We start from the raw sequence: 12,834 nt of genomic DNA on the forward strand, positions 1-12,834 counted from the left end.
CATGGTGTCACATGGTATGGAATGAACCTGCCATTGGCCAGTCGGTGTCAGCCGCCCCCACCATGGCCCTGCCCCTCCCAGCCTCCCCCGCCACGCCGCAGAGGCGGGAAGCTGGAAAGGTAGCTGACCCCCACAGTGAGGAGAATTAACCCCTTCTCAGCCAAAACCAGCACATTCTCCACCCCTTATTCCATACCATTTACGCCGTGCCCAGGTCCCATATGATGCAATACAACCGTACCAACCACCACCCCTCCCCTTCCCATCCTTTAACATAATACACAGACATCATTCCCTTAGTTCATGGACCTTACCTGTAAAATGTCCATTAAAATGTCCATTGAGTTCACCCAGTCCATGACTCTGGGCTCCAGCTGTTGTATCAGTCTGGGAGAGATGGTGTGTGGTGGTGGGTTGCTGCATACCGAGTCAGTCATCGTTCCATCACTGCTGCACGGCTTGTTTCATAGTTGATCTTCCATGGGTTGGGAGGCTCGTACTCTGATATCATTGGTACAACACAGAGGTGACACACAGTATTTATTATATAGCAGTTCACATTGTGCCGATCAGTTCATTGACTGTTTTCGCCCAAAATCAAATCCCCTTGAGGCACACATCGGATTTCTCCATCCTCCCGCATCACCCACCAAGTGCACCCAGGTCCTCGAGCAAAAGCAGTCCCACGAATGGGTTTGCCTTTGCCGGAGGCAGGAAGAACCCAGACTGTTTTGCCCAGCATACTTTTTGCGTGCACTACAGGGACTCTATCCCCTTCCACAGTATGTAGGATTTCTGACTGGGCAGGGCCAGCTCGGTTGGCAGATCCCCTCGCGTTGACTAACCACGTGGCTTTTGCTAAATGTGTATCCCAGTGTTTAAATGTTCCACCCCGCATTGCTCTCAGTGTAGTTTTTAACAGTCCATTGTACCGTTCAATTTCCCCAGAGGCTGCTGCGTGATGGGGGATGTGATACACCCACTCAATGCCGTGCTCTTTGGCCCAGGTGTCTATGAGGCTATTTCGGAAATGAGTCCCATTGTCTGACTCAATTCTCTCTGGGGTGCCACGTCGCCATAGGACTTGTTTCTCAAGACCCAGGATAGTGTTCCGGGCAGTGGCGTGGGGGACAGGATATGTTTCCAGCCAGCCAGTCGTTGTTTCTACCATTGTAAGCACATGGCGCTTGCCTTGGCGGGTCTGTAGGAATGTGATATAGTCAATTTGCCAGGCCTCCCCGTATTTATATTTCAGCCATCGTCCCCCATACCACAGAGGCTTTACCTGCTTTGCTTGATTGATTGAAGCACATGTTTCACATTCGTGGATAGCCTGTGCAATAGTGTCCATGGTCAAGTCCACCCCTCGATCATGAGCCCACCTGTATGTTGCATCGCTCCCTTGATGGCCTGAGGTGTCATGGGCCCACCAAGCTAGAAATAGTTCACCCTTATGGTGCCAGTCCAGATCCACCTCAGCCACTTCAATCTTGGCAGCCTGATCTACCTGCTGGTTGTTCCAATGTTCTTCGGTGGGCTGACTCTTGGGGACATGAGCATCCATGTGACGTACTTTCACAACCAGGTTCTCTACCCAGGCAGCAATATCTTGCCACAATGTGGTGGCCCAGATGGATTTGCCTCTGTGCTGCCAGTTGTTTTGCTTCCACTGCTGCAGCCAGCCCCACAAGGCATTTGCCACCATCCAGGAGTCAGTATAGAGATAGAGCACTGGCCACTTTTCCCGTTCAGCAATGTCTAAGGCCAGCTGGATGGCCTTTACCTCTGCAAACTGGCTCGATTCACCTTCTCCTTCAGCAGTTTCTGCTACTTGTCGTGTAGGACTCCATACAGCAGCCTTCCATCTCCGGCGCTTTCCCACAAGGCGACAGGACCCATCAGTGAACAGGGCATACTGCTTTTCATCTTCTGACAGTTTGTTATAGAGTGGGGCTTCTTCAGCACGTGTCACCTCCTCCTCTGGTGATAATCCAAAATCTTTGCCTTCTGGCCAGTCCATAATCACTTCCAAGATTCCTGGGCGACTGGGGTTTCCTACTCAAGCCCGCTGGGTGATCAGTGCAACCCATTTACTCCATGTAGCATCAGTTACATGGTGTGTAGAGGGGACCTTTCCTTTGAACATCCAGCCCAGCACTGGCAGTCGGGGTGCCAGGAGCAACTGTGCTTCAGTACCAACCACTTCTGAAGCAGCTCAAACCCCTTCATATGCTGCCAATATATCTTTTTCAGTTGGAGTATAGCGGGCTTCGGACCCTCTGTATCCCCGACTCCAAAACCCTAGGGGTCGACCCCGGGTCTCCCCTGGCGCTTTCTGCCAGAGGCTCCAGGTAGGGCCATTCTCCCCGGCTGCAGTGTACAGCACATTTTTTACATCTTGTCCTGCCTGGACTGGCCCAAGAGCTACTGCATGAACTATTTCTCATTTAATCTGTTCAAAGGCTTGTCGTTGCTCAGGGCCCCATTTGAAATTCTTCTTTTTCCGGGTCACTTGATAGAGAGGGCTTACGATCAGACTGTAATTTGGAATATGCATTCTCCAAAAACCCACAACGCCCAAGAAAGCTTGTGTTTCCTTTTTGCTAGTTGGTGGGGACATGGCCGCTATTTTGTTGATCACATCCATGGGCATCTGACGACGACCATCTTGCCATTTGATTCCTAAGAACTGGATTTCTCGTGCAGGTCCCTTCACCTTACTTTGTTTTATGGCAAAACCAGCTTTCAGAAGGATTTGGATGATTTTCTCTCCTTTCTCAAAAACTTCTTCCGCTGTGTTGCCCCACACAATGATGTCATCAATGTATTGAAGGTGTTCTGGGGCTTCTCCCTGTTCCAGTACAGTCTGAATCAGTCCATGGCAAATGGTAGGGCTGTGTTTCCACCCCTGGGGCAGTCGATTCCAGGTGTACTGGACGCCCCTCCATGTGAAAGCAAACTGTGGCCTGCACTCTGCTGCCAGAGGGACTGAGAAGAATGCATTAGCAATATCAATTGTGGCATACCACTTGGCTGCCTTGGACTCCAGTTCGTATTGAAGTTCTAGCATGTCTGGCACAGCAGCACTCAACGGCGGAGTGACTTCATTCAGGCCACAATAGTCTACTGTTAGTCTCCACTCTCCATTAGACTTCCACACTGGCCATATGGGACTGTTAAAGGGTGAGTGGGTCTTACTGATGACTCCTTGGCTCCTCAGTTGGTGAATGAGCTCATGGATGGGGATCAGAGAGTCTCTGTTGGTGCGATATTGCCGCCGGTGCGCTGTTGTGGTGGCGATTGGCACCTGTTGTTCTTTGACCTTCAGCAACCCCACAACAGAAGGGTCCTTTGAGAGACCGGGCAAGGTAGACAGCTGTTCAGTTTCCTCCGTCTCCAAGGCAGCTACACCAAAAGCCCACTTGAAACCTTTTGGGTCCTTGAAATACCCTCTCCTGAGGTAGTCTATGCCAAGGATGCACGGAGCCTCTGGGCCAGTCACAATGGGGTGCTTCTGCCACTCATTGCCAGTTAGGCTCACTTCGTCCTCAAATACAGTTAGCTCTTGGGATCCCCCTGTCACTCCAGCAATGCTGATGGGTTCTGCCCCTATATAGTTTGATGGCATTAAGGTGCACTGTGCGCCGGTGTCCACTAAAGCTTTATACTCCTGTGGGTCGGACAAGCCAGGCCATCGGATCCACACAGTCCAGTAGGCCCGGTTATCCCTTTCCTCCACCTGGCTGGAGGCAGGGCCCCTCTAGTCCTGATCATGGCAGTCACAACTCACTTCCTGTAAATGTGGATCAGAAGTCCCTCTATTACACTTAGAAATAAAATCTGCGCTTCTACTCCTCTGTCTGGGGACTTGCTCGCTGGAAACTGGAGCAGCAGCTTTCCTGGAAGAGCCTCCCTGAGTGACTGTTCTTCCTTGCAGTTCATGTACTCGTGCCTGTAGGGTCGAAGTAGGCTTGCCATCCCACCTCATCATGTCCTCTCCGTGGTCACGCAAGTAGAACCATAGGGTGGCCGGTGGTGTGTATCCCCTTCTTTGAGCCAAAGGACGCTTATTCCTAACAGCTGAGACACTACTCTGTCGAGGTGGGGTGTAGGACAGATCATCTTTGAGTTGGTGGACCTCTTGGGATAGTTTCTCCACAGCAGAGACAAGCGAGGAAGAGATATTTGTGTCGTAATCCCGGAGTCTATCTATCACCTCTGCCACCGTTGGTGTCTCGTCATCTTTCCAGGACATCACTGCCAATGAGCTTGCATGCGAAGATGGTGCGCTCCGTACAAACTTCCGCCACATGGGTCGTGTGCAATCGGCTTCATCTGGATCTTTGGATGACCGTTGATCATCCAGGTCACCATAATCACCTCAAACACAGCTAATTCCCTGAGATACTGGATGCCTTTCTCCATAGTTGTCCATTTTCCTGGGCGATATGTAACATCTTCTTTAAAGGGATACCTTTCCTTCACTCCAGACAGGAGTTGCCTCCAGAGGCTGAGGGCTTGTGGTTTTTTTCCAATTGCTTTGTCAATGCCCCCTTCCCCAGAAAGGGATCCCAATTGTTTGGCTTCTTTTCCCTCTAGTTCCAGGCTACTGGCCCCATTATCCCAGCATCGGAGCAGCCAGGTCACAATGTGCTCACCTGAACTACGGCTATAATCTTTTCGCATATCTCGCAACTTGCTTAAGGACAGGGATCGGGTGGTCTCTATTTCATTTATTACTTCTCCCTCCTCTCCCCGCGATGGCCCTGGTTCTTCATCATCCCGTTCTAAACGAGTTGATGTCCGCTTCCAATATTTCGTCTTGTGTATGGGGGCAACTGATACTGGTACGGGTTTATTTTCTGAGCTAGCTCCGGTACTTGTTGTGGGGGTTTGAGTGGCTGCAGTGCCTGTCCTCAGGGCTGGATTGTCTACAGTGCCAGTCACTTTGCATTTCAATCCAGAGACATTCTCTTCCCCCTGGGGGCACTGAATACTGTTGAGCAGGGCTCGGTACGCATGGGCCAGGCCCCAGCAGGTTGCAGTTATCTGTGTCTCTCTGGAGTTCCCAGCGTAACAACATACTTTCTCCAAATATTCTACTAGTTTTTTAGGATTCTGCACTTGTTCGGGGGTGAAACTCCAAAACACTGGGGGTGCCCACTGCCCTAGGTATTTGCCCATGCTATCCCACATGCCCTGCCACTCGTAACTATCAAGCCTCGGGGCAGATTTCTGGGTGATATTCTTAAGTTGCTTAGTCAAAACCAAAACAACATGCCCAAAAAACTAACAATAAGTGCACCTTAACCACCCAAGTATGTTCAAGATACAAAAACGTTGTTGTAACAAAGGCACAGACATCATAGAACAAAGTTGCAAAGGTACTATTCTGTATTTCCTCCATATAAAATCTCTCAGAGGAGGAGGTATAATTGCTAATTGCTTCAACAAGGTGGTATCCAAAGTACAGTAATGGTTTCAGCAAAAACGCCAAATACCAGATAAAGCTGAAAACGAGTGTTTGTATAACAAATCTTGTAGGCAAAACATTACTAATCACAGCAGAACACAGCAGACTCAAACAACCAACACCGATTTTTAACACCAACTGCAAAAAGGACAACATGGTGCTGTGACCAGCAGCTGTTGTTATCTCCAACCCTTGAGCCCCACGTTGGGCGCCAAAAAAGACTGTCGTGGTTTAGCCGGCAGCTCAGCCCCACGCAGCCGCTCGCTCACTCCCCACCGGTAGATGGGGGAGAGAATCAGAAGGGTAACGCTCGTGGGTTGGGATAAGAACAGTTTAATAATTAAAATTAAAAGAAACAACAATAGAAATGCAATGTAAAGGAGAACAATGAGAGGCGCAAAGCCCCAGGGGAGGGGGGAAGGGAAGGGAGAGGGGGAACGAACCGCCGAAACAAACCCCGCCCGCTGACCCGGCGCCGCGCCGCCTCCGCGCTGCCACTGCCCCCCCAATATACTGGTCATGGTGTCACATGGTATGGAATGAACCTGCCATTGGCCAGTCGGGGTCAGCCGCCCCCACCATGGCCCTGCCCCTCCCAGCCTCCCCCGCCACGCCGCAGAGGCGGGAAGCTGGAAAGGTAGCCGACCCCCACAGTGAGGAGAATTAACCCCTTTCTCAGCCAAAACCAGCACATAGATTTACAAAGACTGAAGTATAGCAAAAATAATACCCACGTTTGAAGAAAGCACTTGTACAGTCATCAAAAAGAAAACTTTACTTGCCATTCTTACATTTGACTTGGAAAAATTTAGCCACCATGTTAAAAATCTAACCCAATATTTCTAAGTCTCTATAAGCAATTAACTGTAAAAAGCAATGTTACAGTTTGTAATACAGAACCCGGCATTTAAAGATCTGTGCACTAACAGGAAGCACTTGAAGAAAGGCCTTTTCACTTTTCAGTTTCTAGGATTCCTTAGATATGATTCATAAGATAAAAACTGATGAAGTTCACAGTCAGTACAAATCCCTCTCTCTCCCTTGAATCAGATTACAGAACACAAGTGATTGAGCAATATATCCTAGCTACCTTAAGATACATTCAATTATCCTGGCCACAACTCAATGTGGACTTTATTAGAAATGACTAGATAATAAAATGCAAAGATAAAAATTATAATATGAGATGCATTAACAGGAGCATTATTCCACATGATACACAAGGCATAAGCTAGCTATAAGAACTATCAAATGTCATTACTAAGCATCTACACGCAAACCAGCTCTAAGTAGGTAACTTTTTCCTCTTCACAGTTAATTCCTATAAAATTAATAATCATTAATTAGAGCCTGATGATCTTACTGTGTGCATACGGAGGATTTGCTTTGCTTTGCTGCTTTATTAAGATGACTACTTTACTCTCGTTTCTTCTCGATTGCTTAAAAATCCAGCTGCTTTACTTTGAGATGTTAAAATCCCCCTGAAAGACCATTTTGGCCATACACGTTCCTGTAGCATCCTACGTCACTTCAAACACCGACAAAATTGAGTAATGCGTGATTGATCAAACAGAGCTGCACACACAGCTTCACAAAGGAAGGCCTTTTCAGCCATGACCTTAGCTCTCACATTGTTTTCTAGTTACTGTGTTTGAATCTATGCCAAAAAACCACACCCTTAACTAAGCATTAAAAACTTCAGTCAGTAAATTAGTCAAGTTGTGCAATCCCTTTTAACTCTGCCAAGCCAAATAAATATTGCCTTGACATCATGTAGACACTTTGAGTAATCAAAGTAAAACACATTGATAATATATAAGCCTGAACTGTTTTCTATTAAAAAAAAACACCAACCAAAAAACCAAAAAGAAACCCAACAAAACAAACAAACAAAAAACCCCAACCAAAATTTGGCAGAAGGTTAATATTCCCAAAGCACTTATTTTCCCTTGCAATCAATGGGAAGGAGTCGATTAGGCAGTTCTGAAAGTTCCATTAGGTGTATATTTTTGTTAACTGAATACTCAGATATTATTATAATTAGAACTTTCAATCAACTATAGTGGTCTGTATAAATTGCTTATTTACAATCCATTGCGGTAGCTAATGACATGTATATACTCTTCAAGAAGAGATATACATCTTCGGGATCAAAGGATATCTAAATGTATTCTTTGTATAATTTTAAAGAAGTCTATAGAGATTACATCATACTGAAACATATAAATTACTCGTGGTTTTGATACAAAGTATTATACTCCAAGAAAAACAAAAGGCATTAGGGCAGATATCTACAGACACAGTACAGTCAGGCTATGCCATAAATAAGCAAGTGTGGACCTTATCTTTAATCTGCAATATAATTCTTAACCATATTGTCTCCACAAACTCAATTACATAGGCTGAGTTTAGTTTCCATCTAGGCACATTTGGTGAAATGAAGGAAGTTACAGATGCATCTACATACAGACAGGATTTGCTTAATGGTTATAGCCCAGGTTAACTTCCCAAGATTTAGTTATTGTATTGTTAAATCTATTTTATTAAATGAGTGCAAATATAATTCTTTAAGATTAAGTATGTTGGTAATAAAGTGTTCTCTGTCAGCAAATAAGTAGCAGTTTTAATTAGGAGCTTATAATTATGATTAATCTATAACCTAAGAGTAGGTGAGAGGAAGAATTTGTGAGGGAAGGCATCCTGTGTGCTTCTCACCAACTCCTACTTATTTTGTCGCAAGGATTGCTAGCCTTCACAAAACCCTGACAAAGCGTCAATTATCCATCCAGTTCCATACAGAGTGGACCTTAACAAGTTGGTCTGTGTAATTTACAGGGGGAAAAGATCAGCAGGTAAGGCAACTGCATTTTACCCTGCATGTACAAGAGCATTTCTCATATCTCATATGTGTGTGTATATATATCTCTCATGTACATATACGTGTATATATATCATATGTATATGATAAGATATTATATATACATATTTGGAACAGGGACAATACTAAAAGGACTACAAGCAGGCTCACAATAGATCTCTGAACACAACTATAAACATTTGCAGGACCAGATGGCCTATTCTTGGACCACGCCATTTATACTTGCATAGACAATCTAGACAGTTGTGCAAAACCTTCACTGCCAAAATCTTTATAGGATGGCAAGTTACATTAATGATGTTAAATGCATTGTTTGATGGTCATATTGACTATTAATATAATTTAGTGTATTACAATACATCTAGGAAGGAAGAAAAAAATGACAAAAAATGTACGTCTGAGATGGAAGCCATCCTGAAAAGCAGCAATTCACAGGAAGACCTGAGGACCATTGTAATTAACACAATTCAGCTCTTTGTGCAACCTGTGACAAAAAGGGTCAGCAATACTACTTCGCTAGTTCTTTACCGTGGATTTTTGCATATTTGTAAACAAGAATATCAAGTACAAATATAACACTTCACATCTGTGCACATCTTTAGAAAGACAGCTTCTCTCCAATTCTGATATCCATACTTCAAGAACGAAAATACTTTGGAAAGTTTAAAGCACAGAGGCCCTAGAAGTGACACAGTGGACAGGAGGTTAGCAAAACCCAACTTTGTCAAGGAAAATTTTGATAGGTGACAGTCACTAAGAGCATAGATATTTACACATTAAAAGAAGCTTTTCAGTTTTGCTGATAAACAGAAACGGATATGAGAAAAAGTCAATGTTAATATTTCCTACCAGTGAGATTCCACTATTTCTGACAAACATTTTTATCAGGGTAGGTGGCAGAAGAATCTCTCACCTAGCCATTTACTTATCAATAGATGGGTCTTAATGGCATGCTCTCTCCTAATTCTCTGCTTGCAGCATTTAATCTCCCAGAATGCAAAAAGCTGGACTGTAGCACAACTGTCCAAATTATTACCTGAACTATAATTGCCTGCCATCTACATGTCAGGCTATATAATCTACTGGTTGTTTGGCTATAAACTCTATGAAAGTTCAATATAACTATCTCTACTAAGTACATAACAGCATGCAGACTAGTTATGAACACAGCAGAATCTTAGTGGTTTCTGGAGAACTAGATACAGTGAATTAACTTAATGACAATTAACTACACATAATGAAGAAGCCAGAGTTAAAAAGCAAGTCAGAAATTTGCTTGGTATTCAATAAGAATAATTAAGCTGTAATATCAATGTATCATTTTGCTCAGGATGTGTGTCAAATGTATGTATGAACATATACTACCAATAGCAATATATACCCTAAACCAACTTACAACATATGGATTCAATGAACACAAATATTACATCCTTTTCTTCCCATATTTATTAAGAAAGTAACAGTATGTTCACAACACTGTCAGGCAAATCTTCTGCATTTAGTGGTAAAGAATATATATTGAATAAGGTCTAATAAATAGAACATCAACATCTCTATTAAGACGTTCAAACAGAATTCACCAAGGAGTTGTGAAATTAGTTATTAGCAGTTTCCCCTTTCACTTGCGGTTTCCAAGCTGCAAAATTCAAGCCCTTTCATAGTTTCAGTGGATTCCTTTACATTTTGTTACACAACCTATAGAACAAGGCTAACGTGATCAAGATTACCCTGTTAAATGTAATATTTTTCATAGTGGCACACCATTTCCTATAAATGTCAAGTGTGGAGAACTATAGTTATAGTAGGTTAAGATTTAGTGACATCACCAGCAAAATGAGGGTATTTCCAAGATATATTTGCCTTAAATTCTCTTTGTTATGATCAAGAGTACCACTTTCAGGCACAATTTTTTAATAAAACAACTCGTTATATTATTGAACTGCCAGTCCAGACTTTCAACAGACGGAGTTAATTAATAAATGTAGCATACCAGGCAGGCAAAGAACGTCTCAAAAAGTCAGAATTAAAAGCAAAATGGTAATACATGGAACATTGATCAATTCCATACCATTTGCTAGTTACTGTTAGGCAGATCTTGTCTTCATCAGATTTACCTTGATGACTAAACAAGCATATAATCTGTGAAATTTATACTTACTGTGCTAAAAACCCCTATGGCTCTCTGCTGGAAACTTTTTAATGAGCTATTTCCTGTTGATTTGTTCTACTTAGGTATCTAGCTAATTTTCATTGGCAGGATTTTCTGTTGCCAAAGGACTGGAATGTTAAGGCTTTTACATTGACATGCAGGTTTTCTGCGTGTATGATCTCCCTGTTTACGTGTCCTGGCTATTCTGAAAATGTCAAATTGAAATCACAGAACCACAGAATCACAGGTTGGCAAGACCTTATACTTGCCATTAGAAAAGAATGTGCAGAGTAGACAAACAGTGGGCCAGAGAGAGTCAATGCACAGAATCACCACAAACATCAACAGCCTCTCCAATAATACATTTACAGGAAAAGCTCAGTCACTGAGACAGCTTTTCCAAACTTAAAAAAACCCAAACCAGCACATAGTCCTACTAAGGTCCGCTGATCTAGGATATTAAAGTTAGATTTTAGTGTATTTAATAGACTGTTAATGAAACTCAAAGGGCTATAAGCTTCCCAAATAGCAATTTCACTGTCATGTGGATTATTTCTGAAGACTGCTTTCGTGGCCAACGATTTTCTTTGATTTCTGACCTATTTTTGGAGAGAAAACAGTTCCAGTGAATAGGTTACAATGGGACCTGAGCATCCTGGCTCAAATAATGAAACCTTACACTGACTTCCCAAGTACACATGCAGTCTTTGCCAGTGAACTCTTAAGTTTATTCCATAGATAAACCCGCTGGGTAGGTTCTGCAGCACTACAATGAACACCCTCTTCCAGACCACACGCTCCTTCCAAAACCATATACCCTTTGTGTCAGTCCCAGATTAACCCAGTTTGTGTAAACTCAAAACCCACACATGGCACCTTTATAGGCCATAGGGATAACTCAGAGACCCCTTCTCTCTCTCAAAAAAAACCCAACCAGAACCCAAAAACCAAACCCCCCAAAAAACCAAACCTACCCCCCAAATGCACCTCGCACCAAAATCCAAGGCAAGCCTCTCCTCCTTCCCCCTCCCCCCAAAAAACCCAACAACACACAAAACATTTTGTTTTCTTTTTTTGTAAAGTATCACAGACTGACTGAGAAAGGAAGTCTGTTTGGGTTGGTGGGTTTTTTGTTTTTTTTTTTGTCCATGTGAAGTAGAATCAAGGGTGGAAATACTAAAAGGATTTGCTTCATTAAACTAGTTAAAACATAAAAGCCCAAATTAGGGCACTTCCAAATTAAACCCAAACTGTAGACCAGTTATGACATCTCTAGAATTTAGAAGGCCATTCTTGTCTACAAGTCTCCTCTTCTTTAAATCCACAACCCATTTTGTTTCACAAATGAAATATGCACTATGGTCAATATTCCATTTGCAAGTGCATTGGCTCTTGCAACTTAATTAAATGCCTCACTAACTTCACACATCCAAGCATTTCTGCACAGTTGCTTCATATTAAACAATTCACAAGAAACAGAAAATATAACAACACACTTCTGTAATCAGATATGCCATTGTACTATAAGTTATTTTTGTGTAATAGAAACTGCTAATAAATACAGAGGCAGCTGGTAGAGAAGCCTGTATGGTTAAAAGGACCATCGTCTCTTTATCACCAGTTAAGCAGAGGGGAATTCCTAAGGACACAAACTCTTGTAAGAAGCTTGCTGCCTAACTGCCAGACTAGGCAGATTAACAGCATTGTCAGTCACACTAGATCACCATGACTGTTACTTCAGTTTTATGCAAGCATTCTGTTGCTTGCTAGTTTTGTATTTTAAAACTAAAACAGCTGGGTTTGGTTTGGTTTTTTTTTCTTTTAAAGAAGAAAAAAGTTCAGGCACCAGACTTTCAAGTAAACATCTATGCTTACTTTTGTACTGAACAGCAGTCACAAAAGGAGTTATGGAAGAGGCTGAACTAAGGGCCTGGAAACCACCAGCAAAACAAAAGCTCCCAAGGGAGATGGGGAGTTTGTCAAGAAGCTCTTTCAGGCCAAGAGGGCTTTGATTTCTTATTAACCTAAGATCAAAGCATCAGTACATTTAGCATGCCAAAGACACTCAGAATGTCTCTATGGCGTACCTCACACTGGAAAGGCTCTTTCTGCTTTGAAAAAGTACCATCCTGTGCCACGTTTAGACAAAAACAGACACTCCTAAGTACACTAAAGCTTTATGAAAGCATTTCAATGTCGGTCTCTGCAACAAGATACGGAACTCCCTACCTTTAATGCCAGGCAGTGACAACTGAGCATGATGCTCAGTATCTTGGGACTCAACTTTCTTACAGGCTCATTTATTTAAGCACAAAAAAAGGTGATGAACCCTCT

The 12,834-nt window shown here is 43.2% G+C and overlaps 1 protein-coding gene across 3 annotated transcripts in view; it reads right to left on the bottom strand.

Annotated features, from left to right (window-relative positions):
* Positions 1–12,834, bottom strand: part of LOC142061039 (E3 ubiquitin-protein ligase SIAH1) — an 80,247-nt gene that overhangs the window by 59,062 nt on the left and 8,351 nt on the right. The window contains exon 3 of one of the 3 annotated variants that reach the window (XM_075101550.1): positions 315–501. The exons of the other annotated variants lie outside the window; for them this stretch is intronic. The gene's annotated coding sequence lies outside the window, so the exon portion shown is untranslated. The remainder of the gene's footprint in view (positions 1–314; positions 502–12,834) is intronic. 3 annotated transcript variants of the gene reach the window in all.

Source organism: Phalacrocorax aristotelis, chromosome 8 (genome assembly GCF_949628215.1).
Source record: "Phalacrocorax aristotelis chromosome 8, bGulAri2.1, whole genome shotgun sequence".
Classification (NCBI taxonomy): Eukaryota; Metazoa; Chordata; class Aves; order Suliformes; family Phalacrocoracidae; genus Phalacrocorax; species Phalacrocorax aristotelis.